General features: G+C 46.9%; 1 protein-coding gene across 2 annotated transcripts in view; it reads left to right on the top strand.

Annotated features, from left to right (window-relative positions):
- LOC133358509 (UDP-GlcNAc:betaGal beta-1,3-N-acetylglucosaminyltransferase 7-like) overlaps positions 1-17,902 on the top strand; it is a 59,934-nt gene that overhangs the window by 24,810 nt on the left and 17,222 nt on the right. Inside the window, exon 1 of one of the 2 annotated variants that reach the window (XM_061576868.1) lies at positions 10,506-10,526. The exons of the other annotated variant lie outside the window; for it this stretch is intronic. The gene's annotated coding sequence lies outside the window, so the exon portion shown is untranslated. Of the gene's footprint in view, positions 1-10,505; positions 10,527-17,902 lie in introns of those variants that run through there. 2 annotated transcript variants of the gene reach the window in all.

Genomic DNA, 17,902 nt, shown 5'->3' with positions numbered 1-17,902 from the left:
GGTTGCATTCCTCCCATTCTCTTTTTTCTCAAAGTTTATCCGCAACCTGGCTAGGACCATAAATGACCCGAGTTTAATGTTTGGCACCACGAGGGTCTCCAGTGCAGATCTCCCAAAAATCGAAAGAGCAACGGCGAGACGAGGAACAGCAAGAGTGCCAATCTCCTTACACAAGACTGAGGTCTCTCCTACGATATTCGCAAACTCCGTCTAGGCAACCACCACAAAGAATAAGATAGAGGATCCAGAAAGGCAATGCCCATTGCATGATAAACCTCACTCCCTCCAGAAATGCCGTGAGATCAGGAGGAAGCCACTGGAAGAGCGGAAAAATATGCAGAAATAATTTGGAGTGTGCTTCAAATGTTGTGCTTCTACAAACCACCTTGCAAGGAATTGCAAGGCAGATATCAAATGCGAGGAGTGTGGCAGTGAGAAACACACAACTGCTCTGCACACATTTTACTCCAAAGCCAGTGGCACTCAGGCTTCCGATCCCGAAGCAGAGCACGGCGGGGAGCAAGGTGAGACCGCCGCACTCACTTCGTCAATCACAACCAAATCCACAGAAGTCTGTGGAGAAGTCTTCAAAGGAAAATCTTGCTCAAAGATATGCCTCGTCCGAGTGTATCCCAAAGGACATCCTGAAAGGGCAGTAAGGATGTACACCATAGTGGACGATCAGAGCAACAAGTCTTTGGCAAGGTCAGAGTTCTTTGATCAGCTAAGCGTATGGTGGGAATTCCTTTCCATACACGCTCAGAACATGCTCAGGACTGATGGAGATAGCGGGAAGAAGAGCGAGCAGCCTCATGGTGGAAACCATGGATAGCACCATGAAGCTCGCCCTTTCTACGGTGATAGTCCCGGACGACAGAAGCGAGATTTCCACGCCCGAAGTCGCACGTCACCACCCACACCTGAAGCCCATAGCAGAGTTCATCCCACCATTGGATCACGGGACACATATTTTACTTCTGCTTGGTAGGGACATGCTGAGAGTCCACAAGGTTCGCGATCAACGCAATGGACCTCACGACGTTCCCTATGCCCAGAGACTTGACCTAGGATGACAAGCCACGCCCAACATGTCTAAATCCAAGATTTCGGACTCTGTTCGCTTCACTCTTCAAAAGCTTTTCGAGGCATGGGAAGCTTCCAGGATTAATTCCGAGTTGAGACAATTGGCAAACGAACGGCTTAAGGGAGTTCGTGCTTCTCTGTATGAATGAGCACCTGGGGATAAGGCCTGGTTGCACTGTCCACAGGTGCCAGTGGGTACATTGCCTAAGTTACTCCAGCCCCAGAGAGGGCCGGTCGATGTTGTTCGGCCACAGTGTATCCAGATCTGCTTGGGTCGGTGGAGTTGGTTCATGTATCCCTCTCGCCTGAAGCCATTTATCGTGCTGCGCGCATTTACTTCATGTCCATATCGCAGGGGCCGAGTGTCGAATGTGTCCGACGAGCCGGGGTGTGTGCCCGCTGAGGTTGGTCCTCAGCGGAGTGACTCTGTTCCACCCCCAGGTGCTGCAAGACTGACGTCTCCCGAATGGCCCCTTATGCCGGCTTCGCAAACTTCGGGCGCAGAGGACCCGTCGACCCGGCCTACTGCTCTCCGTGAGGAGCCGGGTTCGATGGAACAATTGCACATTCCCCCCGGGACCTCCAGGGTGAGCAGGCCCACCTCACCTGGGGGCCCGGCATCACGGACTCACTCAAAGACTCGTTTCCGTGATCCCCTTGCACACACTCTCCCACACTGTCAGATGCTTGTCGCGCTCGTTGAGTCGTGGCAGTTATTGGCTGATCCTGGCCGCTATTGAGCTCATGAGCGTCGTTACACGGTGAAGGTGGGAGGTGTGGTGGTCGAGGGGATCCTGGGCGTTCACGCGTTTTTGTTGTTGTTATGGGTTCGTTGGTTTACACCCTTCTCCTTGTTGATTTTTTGTACAGGTGGGTTGGGGTATTTATTGTTGTTCTTGTTGTTGTTGAGGCACACATTGCGTTTTTTTTCTTGCCTTTTACTAACTTGGTCCTTTTGAAGGGGGAGTTGACAGCCGGGACGGCTGACTGCTACGTAGGGGGGGTGTGATGTAGTGACATTGGGGATGTCACTGTCTGGTGCCGGCCCTGGATTGGCCATGGCGTGCGACGTACTCACATCGCGGACAGCATCGTGTGCGTTGCAGAGTGAGGCTGGCTCTAGCAGAGCATGGCGTGCGATGCACCGTCATCGCATACACGCCGTAGGTGGGTGTAGTACCAGCCCTAGCGGGGCTTGGTGAGCGCTGGGATAGCGCAGGCACCACGCATGGCGTACAGTGCGGACCCCCACAAGGGAGAGCGGGAGAGTGTTAGCCCAGGGACAGGGGTGCCCCGGGCCATGGCATTCTAGTTGACCCCGTAGGCACGTGATCTGGAGTGTCCATACAGAGGCACCCAGGTGGGGGGGGGGGGGGGGGTAGGGGGTGATCACGTGTCTGGGGAGAACTTTCGAGAGGGAGCGAGAGAAAGCTGGAACGCCCACGAAGGTGGGTGGGGTTGAGGGCGGAGCCGGCCCCGACCCGGGAGGATATAAGGTGGGTCCCTAGGAGGGACCGGGGTCTCTTCGTTCTGCAAGCTGGAAACTCCACGTTCTATGTCTGAGGAGGCACCAACACGTGGCACGGAACCCGAGTGCGGGTCCAGTCTGTCGTAGCCATAACTCCTGTGTGGTAGTGTAGTTAGCTGGGTGGTCACCACCCTAGGCTGTATCTGGTAAAGGGGCAGCTACTCCTTTTGTATATACGTGTTGTGTCATAAATGTGTTGCCTCTGAAGAAGAATGTCTGCGACTCAGTTTGACTCACTACACAAGTGTTAACAGATGCTGTATTTTGTGCTATGTTTTTCCATCAGTTTTACCTCGTTCTATTCATTAAATACGTCGGAGTCGGATGTTCACCCTCGCTTTGAAGGTTTATTGAATGCGAGGTTAACTGCTCGGATAGTGGTGCAACACAGCGCAGAGCGAGGCCGAGACATGCATGATTATTATCAGGGCATGTTTGTTTTGCGTCTTTTGCCACAAGTATGCATGGTTAGTGCAGTACATGATTCCTTTCATTCAGTATCTATTTGGTGTTTGAACATCTTAACGCCTCCTGTTTGCATTCCCAGAAAGGGAAAAATACATGATTATTTTCATACTTTACCCTACGAGCGTTCCAATCGCGGAGAAGGTGAGTGCGGAGTGATCGGGGGTTCACAAGGCAGGTCCCCGTGTCTGGGTCACCGGCGGTCGGAAAGGGATCACCGGTTTCTACAGAGGCACAGGATTACGACTGCGTGCTGGTCGCATTCAAGAGATCCTGGAGATGCCTCGGGGCGACTTCACGGGTGAGCGGGTGTGTGCCGAGAAACGGAGGATCGAATGGAGTTGTCAACACGGTCCGTTCTCCCATAACGCGGCGGTAATTGTTACGTTCTCGACCAAGGGAGTCCAGTTGACCGCAGAAGTACAGTTCACCATGGGAGTCCAGTTCACCATGGAAGTCCAGTTTACAGTGTAAGTCTCCACCGTGTAGCCTTAACAGACTGTTGCGGCAAATGCTGTTAGCCACCCACACGAGGGGGTGGGTGGCCAGCACCACGCCCGGCCATCTTTCTATCCCCAGTGCCGATGTTTACACACCGCACCGGGTCGCTATTTGAGGCTGAGTCGACCTAGGGGAGGCCCTGGACCGGTTCAGTTAATCGTTGCTCGTGTTGGCCGTGAGCGTAGCGCTAACCGCAACACCACCGCACCCCACACACACACACTTACGCAGGCACACTCACACACACACTCACTCCCACTCATACACTCACACACACACTCACACTCATACACTCACTCACACACACACACTCACTCACACTCATACACTCACTCACACTCATACACTCACACTCACTCACACTCATACACTCACTCACACTCATACACTCACTCACACTCACTCACACTCATACACTCACTCACACTCATACACTCACTCACACACACACTCATACACTCACTCACACACACTCATACACTCACTCACACACACTCACTCACACTCATACACTCACACACACACTCACACTCATACACTCACTCACACACACACACTCACTCACACTCATACACTCACTCACACTCATACACTCACACTCACTCACACTCATACACTCACTCACACTCATACACTCACTCACACACTCATACACTCACTCACACTCATACACTCACTCACACACACACTCATACACTCACTCACACACACACTCATACACTCACACACACACACACTCATACACTCACTCACACTCATACACTCACTCATACACTCACACACACACTCATACACTCACTCACACACGCACTCACACACACACTCACACACACACTCACTCACACTCATACACTCACTCACACTCATACACTCACACACACACTCACACTCATACACTCACTCACACTCATACACTCACTCACACACACACTCACTCCCACTCATACACTCACTCACACTCACTCCCACTCATACACTCACACACTCACTCACACTCATACACTCACTCACACACTCACTCACACTCATACACTCACTCACACTCATACACTCACACACACACTCACTCACACTCACACACTCACACTCATACACTCATACACTCACACTCATACACTCACTCACACACACACTCATACACTCACTCCCACTCATACACTCACTCACACACTCACACTCATACACTCACTCACACTCATACACTCACTCACACACACACTCATACACTCACTCACACACACTCATACACTCACTCACACACACACACACTCACTCACACTCATACACTCACTCACACACACTCCCACACACACTCATACACTCACTCACACTCATACACTCACTCACACACACATACACACTCACACACACTCACTCACACACACTCGCGCGCGCACACTTGCACCACCACCACCACTGCCGCCACCAGGACCCCCCCTCCCTCCCTCCACCCGGCGAGGTTTTGCGAGGTTTGCGGCGGCCGGGTCGTTCCGCGGGTCGTGGCGGTGGGGATTACGCCGCGGAGTAATCTGACATTTGCTCGGTCGCGCCCCAGTTATCCAGCGCTCTCTTTGCGGGTCCCGGCTTGACCGTGACAAACCCCGTGGCATCAACAAAGTGTAGGGGGTGGGGGGTGGGGTTTGGGGTGAGTGGGTTCTGCAAGAGACTCGAGTTTCACGTGTGTCACGATCTCTAAAGGCAACCTAAACTTGAGTCTCTGTAACAACCCCTGCTCGCTGTCACGTGGACGGTGTGCGTGGCATTTCCACGGTTAATACGCCACTTTGGGCTAGGAGATGTTAACTACCTCGCTTGGTACACAGGAGGTCGTGGGTTCGATACCGAGCATGGCTATGCTTGTATATTTGGAGTTTGCGGTGTCCCTCTCTCATCATCATCATCACGGTGGCTAGGAGATGTTAACTACCTCGCCCGGTACACAGGAGGTCGTGGGTTCGATCCCGAGCATGGCTGTGCTTGTATATTTGGAGTTTGCGGTGTCCCTCTCTCTCTCTCCACGTGGTCGCGTGGTTTTTCTTTTTCTCCGGGTCCTCCGGTTTTTCCCTGCACATTTAAAATCAACATCACCACGCGTTTAACGTATTTTGCTGCTATACATTTCCACGTGATGCTAATAAGCCATCTTCTTGGTTCTTTCGGTAAAGAACCAAGAAGATGAATCCCTGCAGTCACGAAAGCTTTAAATCGATAATAAGCCACTTCGCTGAGCTATCATTTGTGGCCAGGTCGCTTCCGATCAAATAGCTGCACAGCCCTAGTTGGCCTTACCTGGTCAAAAAAAAATTTGTCGTCAAACGGTTAAAATGGTTTTAACGGTTACAAATAAACTTTTATTTTATTTGCACTCAAAAGTAGAAAATGAATTTACTTTTGACCCCATAAATTAATCTAATTTGACGTGCTGAATTCAAGTTTCATGTTACTTTCCGCAAGCCACCCACTTTTTCTTCTTGGTTCTTTCGGTAAAGTCACGTAGAAGTGACTTTACCGAAAGAACCAAGAAGATGAATCCCTGCAGTCACTAAAGCTTTACATCGAAATTCAACCACTTTTTGTTCAGCACATCAAATCTGATTCTGGGCTCATGAATAAAGCAAATCTACGTTTGAGTGCAAATATAATTGTGTGCGTGTGCTGATATTTTTTTTTTGGGGGGGGGGGGGTCTGCAAAAGACTCATTTGCGTCACGATCTCAAAGGGCAACGTGACTTGAGTGTCAAGGGGGGTTGGGTCCTGGTGAGTTGTCGCAGTAGGGGGTGGCGGTGGGGGTATGTGGTGACGCTGCTGCTGCTGCTGATGATGATGTGTCGTCTTCTTCTTGTTGCTGATGATGTAGATAATGCGGAGACAATGACTTGCACGTTCACATTCAGGCGGTCAAGCGCAGATATCCGTGTGAGCAGCAGCAGTAGCGGAGTGGTGGTGTAGCATCATCACGATCATCATCGCTGTCATGTCTCCTTCTATTTGTGGATCAGGGCATTGCGTCACTCCACGTTGTACTGCGGTCTGGTTCTGGACGACCACAATCTCACTACTACCACTGGAGAGCATTAATTCTAGATTTGAAGTTTTCGTGACTGCAAGGATTCATACTCTTTGTTTTTTTCGGTAAAGTCATGTACGTAAAATTTTTTTTAAAATAATTATTTTTAGTTTTCATTTATTTAAAAACTATTCCTACGTGACTTTATCGAAAAAAATTAAAGGGTGGAGATTTTTTTTAATTTTTTTCATGTGCATCATCAGGAAGTATCTGCCATGGTTTCTGTAGTGGGTGATGCGGGTTTAGAGTGGGACCGTGAGGGGCTTGTGTGTGATCCCAGTAGAGTAACTTGGGGTGTGTATAGTTTCAGAATTGGGTTGTTCTTGGCCAATAGCGGGTGGCATGGGCTGTGGTCTCTTTTTTTAACTTTAGATGTGGCAGGAAAGCCGAGAACCTGGACAAAACCCATTGCGGAACAGAGGCAGAGAACGTACAGAAAGGTCCGTGCACAAAGACAAAGATCCCCCGTATAGCCTTAACAGATTGTTAGGGCAAGAGATGTCAGCGAGTGTGAAAGCCGGCATGGCACACGAAGTGGTGGTTGGCCAGCACCATGCCTGGCCGCCTTTGTCTCCCCAGTGGCGATGTTTACACACTAGGTACTCAGTTGAGGCTGAGTTGATCCAGGGGAGGCCCGGGACCGGTTCAGATAATCGTTGCTGGTGTTGACCCTGAGTGGGAATCGAACTCGGGTGGCCGGGTTCATAGCGCAGCGCACTAACCGCTACGCGACCGCTCGCTTCACTCACGCAGACTTAAACTCACACTGCAGAAGAGGGAGAGATCATACAAACTCCACTCACTCACTCTCACTCTACAGAACAGGGGGAGATCATACAAACTCCACTCACTCACTCTCACTATACAGAACAGGGGGAGATCATACAAACTCCACTCACTCACACTCACTCTGCAGAACAGGGGGAGATCATACAAACTCCACTCACTCACTCTCACTCTGCAGAACAGGGGTAGATCATACAAACTCCACTCACTCACTCTCACTCTGTAGAACAGGGGGAGATCATACAAACTCCACTCACTCACTCTCACTCTACAGAACAGGGGGAGATCATACAAATTCCACTCACTCACTAACACTATACAGAACAGGGGGAGATCATACACACTCACTCACTCACACTCACTCTGTAGAACAGGGGGAGATCATACAAACTCCACTCACTCACTCTCACTCTGTAGAACAGGGGGAGATCATACAAACTCCACTCACTCACACTCACTCTGCAGAACAGGGGGAGATCATACAAACTCCACTCACTCACACTCACTCTGTAGAACAGGGAGGAGGTCATACAAACGCCACTCACTCACTCTGTAGAACAGGGAGAGATCACACAAACTACACTCTCACTCTACAGAACAGGCGAAGATCACACAAACTCCACTCACTCTACAGAACAGGGGGAGATCATACAAACTCCACTCACTCACTCTACAGAACAGGGAGAGATCATACAAACTCCACTCATTGTGTAGAACAGGGGTAGATCATACAAACTCCACTCACTCTCACTCTCTGCAGCACAGCCGGTGAGTATAATTACGAGTCAGGAATCAAACCAAGCACCCCCCTCGTCGCTGCGAGGCGCCCCCAGTGTTATCTAATCTTATCATAGATTTACATAGCGCCTTAATGAAGGCGCTGCACAGTGAACTAAATGTGGTGCAAGGTGGTTGGCGAGATGAGTGGATGGGATATTTGTAAAATGAAGTGGTGGAGGTGGTGGTGACGATGCGTGGAACAAACGAAGATGGAAATGAGACGGGTGGTGGATTGATGGTGGGTGACCATGGCGAGTTGGGGACAGGGAAGGCAGCGTTAGCATCCCTGTCAACTCCTTACCTGTCAACCCCTTACCCGTCAACCCCTTACCCGTCAACCCCTTACCTGTCAACCCCTTACCTGTCAACCCCTTACCCGTCAACCCCTTACTTGTCAACCCCTTACCTGTCAACCCCTTGCCTGTCAACTCCTTACCTGTCACCCCCTTACCTGTCACCCCCTTACCTGTCAACCCCTTGCCTGTCAACTCCTTACCTGTCAACCCCTTGCCTGTCAACCCCTTACCTGTCAACCCCTTGCCTGTCAACCCCTTACCTGTCAACCCCTTACCTGTCAACCCCTTGCCTGTCAACTCCTTACCTGTCAACCCCTTGCCTGTCAACCCCTTACCTGTCAACCCCTTACCCGTCAACCCCTTACCTGTCAACCCCTTACCTGTCAACCCCTTACCTACTCTTAGTAAAAATGAAATTAAAATTAATAAAAATAAAACAATAAAAAATCACGTGATTTTTTTTATTGTTTTATTTTTATTAATTTTAATTTCATTTTTTACCTACGTGACTTTACCGAAAGAACTAAGAGTATGAATCCTTGCAGTCACGAAAGCTTCAAATCTAGAACCCCTTACCTGTCAACCCCTTACCTGTCAACCCCTTACCTGTCAACCTGTCACCCCTTGCCTGTCAACCCCTTATCAGCGTCTACTTTATTACAGATCAATTCAGACCTTATTGATCACCCCGTGCCCTTATAAATGTCAACGTTCATCCTTTAAAGTCCCATCACAAGGCAGAAACACAAACAAATATACAAACCATTTTCTGCCCGTGTTGAAACGGCTGTACATCGCTATGGACCTGAAAACTCCATTTTCCTCTTCATGAATACGGGGTAAACCCTATGGGTGGACACGGTATGCGTTAGTGCAAGTGGGGAGGACAACAATGGCAGAAGGAAGGGTGTGTGGGGCAAGAGAGAACGAGTGGGGTTTAAGAGAGGATCCGAAGGTAAGCGAGAGGGAGAGAGAGAGAGTGATGATTGACGTGCGGGGGCAGCTGATGCCAGGGGAGAGGGGCGAGGAGAGGGAACGAGCGAAACGAGGAGGAGGAGGAACAGAAAAGAGACGGCGAAGATTTAGAACTGCGCTGTAACCACCCCTTGATGTCCAACTCGCGTTGACCGGGTTCACGGTGACGTGCGGTCGATGCCAAACTCGACAATTACCCGGCCCACTAATCCCAAACTCAACACACTCCGTTTGACTACGTGAGAGGCTGAATGGGCTCACTGACAACAATAGCTGCCGCATTGACGCTGTATCAGTGCCACTCACGCTCTGTATTAAATGCCGACCGCGTTGACGTCTGTACGTGCGCGTGTGACGATGCATTTGGGTGTTGGGGGTGGGGAGTGGTGACGCAGTGGTTAGCCACGCACTGCGCTCACAACCCGGTGACCTGAGTTCCAATCAGTTCGCCGTCCTTCCCCCGGCACCTCCGATTAGCGTACGGTGTGAAAGAAGTTCCACATAGATCGGTACGTACAATAATTGTCGAATATTTGAACAGGTCCTGGGCCTCCCCTACGTCGACTCAGCCTTAAATGAGTATGTAGCGGTTAGTGCGCTGTGCTACGAACCGGGAGAGCCGAGTTCGATTCTCGCTCACGGCCAACACCAGTGAAGATTATATTGAACCGATCCTGGGCCTCCCCTAGGTCAACTCAGCCCAAAATGAGTACCTGGTGCGATGTGTAAATATCTCTACTAGGGAGACAAAGGCGGCCGAGCGTGGTGTCGACCACCCACCCCCCTCGTGCACTGTGCCAGCCTTCATAGGTGCTCGCTAACAGCACTTGCCACAACAGCCTGTTGCCTTTGTCTGTGTTAGACGCTGTGGGGAAAGTCCACTCGAGTTGTCACCCCCCCCACCCCAGTCTCGACCCCGCACCTCCCCCGAATGGTTTGTCCCATAAACCAACTCCCCACAACCCCCCCGAATGGTTTGTCCCACGTTTAAAGGGAGAGCCACCGACCGATCAATCAGCAGTCACAGAGAAGACGCTGTTAACAGGTGGGTTCTTCTAACCTGCCTCTATTCGCGTGGTTTATAAAAGGGGCAACGTTGATAATGTAGTATGTGTGTGTACGATGAACTTATTTCGCACCGTACGTAGCCAACCACGCCAATCGGGGCTGCCGGGGGACGGACAACGAACTAAACACAAAAAGCAAATTCTAAAGAAATGAGTTTTCAATTTGGTATAGTGGTGTAGTGTATAGTGTAGTGTATAGTAGTGTATAGTGTAGTGTATAGTAGTGTATATTGTAGTGTATAGTGTAGTGTATAGTATAGTGTATAGTCGTGTGTAGTAATGCGGTGTATAGTTTAGTGTATAGTAGTGTATAGTGTAGTGTATAGTAGTGTATAGTGTAGTGTATAGTAGTGTGTAGTAATGCGGTGTATAGTTTAGTGTATAGTAGTGTGGAGTAATGCAGTGTATAGTGTAGTAGTGTATAGTGTAGTAGTGTATAGTGTAGTAGTGTATAGTGTAGTGTATAGTAGTGTATAGTGTAGTAGTGTATAGTGTAGTGTATAGTGTAGTGTATAGTGTACTGTATAGTGTAGTGTATCGTCGTGTGTAGTAATGCGGTGTATAGTTTAGTGTATAGTAGTGTGGAGTAATGCAGTGTATAGTGTAGTAGTGTATAGTGTAGTAGTGTATAGTGTAGTAGTGTATAGTGTAGTGTATAGTAGTGTATAGTGTAGTAGTGTATAGTGTAGTGTATAGTAGTGTATGGTGTAGTAGTGTATAGTAGTGTATAGTGTAGTAGTGTATAGTGTAGTGTATAGTAGTGTATAGTGTATAGTAGTGTATCGTAGTGTATAGTGTAGCATACAGTAGTGTAGTGTTTCGTGTAGTGTATTTATGTAGAACTTCTTTGGCACCGTACGTAGCCAACCGCGACAATCGGAGGTGCCGGGAGAAGGACAACGAACTTAACACAAAGAGCAGTTCAACATAAATGCGTTTTCAATCGAGATGATTACTTAAAAGTGCATCATAGCTCCCAATGGCTTCCTAATATTGGAAGGAAGAGCGTTCCAGACGGCCGCAGGAGGGTCTCGGAAAGCGTGCGATGCGCTGGCCACCGTCTTTGTTGGATGGTTCGCCACGTGGTGTGTGTGTGTGTATGCACAGACAACATCACAACGGGGTCTCAATACTCGTCTCAAGCAGGGTCCTGCTCCATGGAGATTCTTGGCACAATTCTATTTTTTTTCATTGTCAATTTTAACTCCGCCTGTAATTCTATATTTGAAGCTTTCGTGACTGCAATGATTCATATTCTTATGTTTTTTCGGTAAAGTCACGTAGGTAAAAACATTAAAAAGTAAAATAAAATAAAAATCACGACGTTTCGGAGGCAACACAAGCTTCCGTCTTCAGGTGGTACCGTCACAGCCACGACAACTGTATAAAGTAAACCATTATATAAACGGAGTGGTAGCTCCTGGAATCTCTCATTTACTTGATACAGCTGTCGTGGCTGTGACGGTTCCACCTGAAGACGGAAGCTTGTGTTGCCTCCGAAACGTCGTGATTTTTTCTTTTATTTTACTTTTTATTGTTTTTACCTACGTGACTTTACCGAAAAAAACTAAGAATCCGCCTGTAATCCCAGCCGTGTGAAACTCCCTTCTTGGCCCGTGGGTGGTGGGCTTCGAGGAGGAGCCATGCCCCCCGGGGCTTGCCAGTGAGAAGGCGGCAGTACAGCAACCAACGCGGACTCCGCCTGTTCCGTCTGTACGGGATCGAGTGGTTCACCCTCGCATGCGTGGGGGTTCTCCGGGTGCTTCAGTTTCCTCCCACACGTGTAACCAACACTCATCAAATGGCCGATATCTATGGGACCTTTTTTAAATCTTTTATATTAAGTTCACTTGCTTGCTTGCTTGCGCGCTTACGACCGTGCACATCTTTCGGTCGTTTTTTAACCCACTTCCCGTGATCCAATCGAGCTGACATTTTGCACACAGACTCGTTGTGCGTGACAATTTATTTTCGTGAATTTTTTTTTCCTAAATTTTACACTTTTTAGGAATTTTTTTTTTATATTTAATTACCAATTGCTTAATGGTGGCAGGCAATCACCTGACCCATAGGTGGCAGCCATCTCAAGCCAGAGGACGAGAGGACTCTAGCCTCACGCATAGAAAGGATTTATAGTGAAAAACTTTGTTTTTACGGGTTAATTTTTTTATATATAACTAAAACAGATATAACTATATCAGATATAACCATAACAGATATATATATAACAGATATAAATATAAAATATATAAATATATAATATATATCTGTATCAGATATATCTATAACAGATATAACCATGTCAGATTGAACTATATCAGATATAAATATAACAGATATAAATATAAAATATATAACTATAAAATATATAACTATAACAGATATCACTATATCAGATGTATCTATATCAGATATAACTATAACAGATGTAACTATACCAGATTTAACTATAACACAGATCAGTGTTTAACGCTTAGGCTTTCGTGACCAATATTATCCGTAGTATAGATTTTGTTTTGGGTTAGATCGGGTTGAACGACACATTTATATTTACGCAATCTCTCCCAAACGACTCTATTATGCTGATAACGTGAATATAACTGCTCGGCACGAGCTCTACACGCTCTGATGCGTGCATTGTCTTTATTAGGACGCTGTCTTTCCGACAGCTCTGTTTCTTCACCTGAGGACGGCTACTTGCATTGTGGCCGAAACGTCGTGAGAATATTTTATTATTTATTATTTCCCTTCTACGTGACTTTACCGAAAGAATCAAGAATATGAATCCCTGCAGTCACGAAAGCTTTAAATCGGAATTTAAATGCCTTTATTATGTTCGCCTTTTGGTGTGCTCTGGTCTAAGACTGCTGAGACGAGGCCAGGAAGAAATCTCTGGTGTAGACCAATGAGTTTCAAAGACAATTCCCACATTTCATTATCAGAGCATGTTTGTTTTGCATGTTTTGCCACAAGCACCGTGTGTGGTCAATGCAGACTTGGTGTCTTGCACGAGGTTTCTATTTGGTGTTTAAACATTTTAACAAACCTCGCGTTTTTATTTCCAGAAAGGGTCAAATCTATTCTTATTTTTCATCATAATTGGGCGACGATTCCTGAATATATCAGCGTAAGGCACTACCACTAGAGTACACCGATTTTAACTTTCGCCTTTACCCATGTATCGATAGTAAAACATTTAGTTAAATGTGCAATGTTACTGAGGGACTGTGAGTGGTGGTCTTGATGCGGTCTGGGACTATTCTTGCTGTCGTTTTGCCGCCTTTCCCAAGCTTCGGAAATGGTGTTCTTACACAATTTGAACTTCTACACATTCGTGTGTACTTGATCTATTTAACGTATCTAATGGTGAGCGATTCTCTGTTGTAACTTTCTCACCCCCTCGCTGCACATCTGCGAGATAGAGAGAGAGAGAGAAAAGTGCTTCGTAGCTGATCGGATTTCTCACGGATAAAGAAATATTGAAAATGTTGATATGTAGAAGTGCCGGATTAAGCTAATGCGGGGCCTGTAGCATTATTTATAAAGGGGCCATAAAAAGCATAAATATGAAGAAAAACATTCACTTGTATAGTAAAGTAATTGTATTCTATATTCTTTGGTTCTTTCGGTAAAGTCACGTAGGTATAACAACACAAGCAATCATCATCAGGTGGGAACACAAGCAATCATCATCAGATGGGAAAACCACAGCAAGAAATGTTTTTGCTGAAGTGGGAGAGAGAGTTGCCGTGGTAAGAGGTTATAAAAGTTCAAATCTAGATTTAATTGTATTCTCTCATTTGCTATAAAGCCAGATAATACGACAAATCTCTAACCTTAAACACCCAGTCGTTCATAAAAGTTGAAGGCGGTATCGTACTATAGTGATAGAGCAAGTGCAGAATCACTGAGCCGGATTAATAGCTTGAAAGCATTTAGCGCGGGGGCCCTTGAAAGTACGGAGCCCGTAGGTACATGTGTAGCTACTACTACATGTGTAGCTACCAGAGGTGGGACAAAGTCATTGTTATGCAAGTCCAAGTCGAGTCTGAAGTCATCAAATTCATGACTCGAGTCTGACTCGAGTCCAAGTCACATGACTCGAGTCCACACCTCTGGTAGCTACTACTACTACACGTGTAGCTACTACTACTACACGTGTAGCTACTACTACTACACGTGTAGCTACTACTACTACACGTGTAGCCACTACTACTACACGTGTAGCCACTACTACACGTGTAGCTATTACTACTACTACTACACGTGTAGCTACTACTACTACTACACGTGTAGCTACTACTACTACTACACGTGTAGCTACTACTACTACTACACGTGTAGCTACTACTACTACTACACGTGTAGCTACTACTACAACTACTACATGTGTAGCTACTACTACTATATATGTAGTAGTAGTAGTGTAGAGGTGTAATTGCGCATGGCTACGAAAGGTGTCGTGTGATTATGCATGGCCACGGATGGCCAACAAACACAAAGGGCGGGGTTACGGCCGTACACAGGGGTGGCGCTCGCACCGACGTCCGCATGTACATCCCCCACGGGCCCCCCTTGGGGGCAAGTCCTATAAAAGGTGATGAGCCGAAAGGCTCGGGAGTCGGGACTCAGCTTTAACCAGAGAAGAACGAAGACCTGCTAGTATAGGCCCCGGAGCTCCCCTGGCTCGCTGTCCTTCTAAGGGCCGACCAGGGCAAGCCGGTGGCGTGGCCCCGAGAGCCCAGACGAAGCTGGTCTGGTGACTCAGGGAGCCGGGATCCCAGCTTAACCAAGCTGGGACAGATAGCCTCCCCTAGTCCCGTAGTGGAGGAGTTGGTATAGGCTAGAGGGGTTAGCTGTCGAGAAATCCCTGTAGCCAAGTGACCTGTAATAACTGTGTTGGTGTAATAAATAAGTGTGCCTCCGATCCTGTCGTCAAGCCTCCATATATACTTACTCCAGTAGTAGCTACTACTACAACACGTGTAGCTACTACTACTATATATGTAGTAGTAGCTACTACTACCACGTGTAGCTACTACTACTACACGTGTAGCTACTGCAACACGTGTAGCTACTGCAACACGTGTAGCTACTACTACATGTGTAGCTACTACTACTACCCGTGTAGCTGCTACTACTACACGTGTAGCTGCTACTACAACACGTGTAGCTACTACTACAACACGTGTAGCTACTACTACAACACGTGTAGCTACTACTACAACACGTGTAGCTACTACTACAACACGTGTAGCTACTACTACAACACGTGTAGCTACTACTACTGCACGTGTACCTGCTGCTACTACTGCACGTGTAGCTGCTGCTACTACTGCACGTGTAGCAGCTACTACTACTACTACACGTGTAGCTACTACTACATATGTAGCTACTGTTGCTACTTGGATCATCCGGCACTGATGTAGAGGACAGCAGAGCTTGGGGGAACATTCGTTGGTAGCGCCGGGCCGCTGGACCTGCCACTACCTTCCCCTCTCATCGTCATCGCCCAACCCGAAATTAAAGTGATCCGCTCCCGTGTTGATGACATCGCAAAGGAAAAATATATTTGGAGTTTGCGTGTCTCTCTCATCATCATCATCACGGTGACTAGGAGATGTTAACTACCTTGCCTGGTATACAGGAGGTCGTGGGTTCCGATTCCAACCCTGACGCCTGCTGCTGTATATTTGGAGTTTACGTGTCTCTGTCTCGCCCCGTGGTCACGTGGATTTTCATCCAGGTCCTCCCTTTTTCCCACCTCCACATTTAGAACCGACATAATCGCGTTTAGAATATTGAGCTGTTACTATAAATTTACACGTGATGGTGATAAGCCACTTCGTTGAGCTGCTGTCATTTGTGATAGCCAGGTCGCTTCTAAAATAAGTAATATTTAAAATAACTTTTTTTTCAAACACGCTTTAATGAAATGTACTGTACGAGTAATGGCAGAACTCCACGACTCCATGAAGTGGCCCCGAAGTTCGCCACAACGTCAGGGCCGTGGTGATTTACAGCCAACGTCAGTTGAGCGTGGACAATTAGACCCAAGCAGAAACATAACATATAAAAAATTATGTTTAAAAATATATTTTTGTAATTTTTTTATGATAGAATATCGTATTGTCATCAGTATGACATAAGTATAGCAAGTTTGCAGTCGATACCACATTGGGAAGGGGGTTAAAATCGAGTTACAAGATTTAAGGATGCAACGACAACAACAGAGTGAGTTAAATAAAAGCGTGTAAGACAATTAGACCCAAGCAGAAACATAACATATAAAAATAATGTTAAAAATGTTTTTTTATTTTATGATAGAATAGAGTATTGTCATCAGTATGACATAAGTATACCAAGTTTGCAGTCGATACCACATTGGGAAGTGGGTTAAAATTGAGTTACAAGATTTGAGGATACAACAACAACGACAGACAGAAAGTGAGTTAAATAACAGCGTGGAAAGTAATAACAAGAGCTACATCGCTGCTCAGCGTGGGCCTTAACTGCTGAAAATAAAACATCGTAAAAACAGTAAACAGATTTTGGAATTAAGTCACCTCCATTCACCCGAAACATTCCAAGTTCCTTCACTGACGTAAGCTGTCGTAAATAATCCGCGGAGGAGTGCAAGACCCGGGTCTCCGTGCGGACCTCACTTTCCGTTCCCGGATACCGGTTGTGTTTGGTGCAATTATGTAAAAAAAAAAACGTTTTCCTTCCTTTATATTTTGTTCGCAAAATAACGTAGTCATGCTTCGTATATATAAAATTATCTCTCGATCGGCCTACTTTTCCGAACTGAATCGGGTCGCGGGGGCAGTGACCCCACCAAGGCCTTCCATCCTATGAACAAATAAGAACAAGTTTCACCATTTTGAAGGCAACAAAGCAGGAGGTGTTGAGATACTCTTTGATTTTTTCGGTAAAGTCACGTTGGTTAATAAAGAAAATAAATACATTTATCCGTTTTGTTTTTTTACCTACTTGACTTTACCGAAAAAACCAAAGAGTATGTGTCCTTGCAGTTACGAAAGCTTCAAATCTAGGTTTAAAGATGTTAAAACACCAAATAAAAACCTTGTTGCAAACAAACAAACATGATATATGCATTGTCTTCGAAACTGATTGGCCTACACCAGAGACAGCTTTCTTTATGACAAAGTCTCACCACCAGTGTCAGACCAGAGAACGATGCCAAAAGGCGAACAGGACAAGGGCAATGCCACGCATATCAGAGCATCCATAGCTCAGGGCGAGAAGCTACAAAATGGGACTTTTTTTGCCAGTAGCAAAGTATGAAACAATGACAATATGTTTTACCCTTTCTGGCAACAAAACAGTTGTG

This window comes from Lethenteron reissneri, chromosome 62 (genome assembly GCF_015708825.2).
Source record: "Lethenteron reissneri isolate LAM-NWPU_2019-01 chromosome 62, ASM1570882v1, whole genome shotgun sequence".
Taxonomy (NCBI): Eukaryota; Metazoa; Chordata; class Hyperoartia; order Petromyzontiformes; family Petromyzontidae; genus Lethenteron; species Lethenteron reissneri.
Note: the sequence above shows the minus strand (reverse complement) of the source record. Positions and strands in the feature narration are given on the sequence as shown.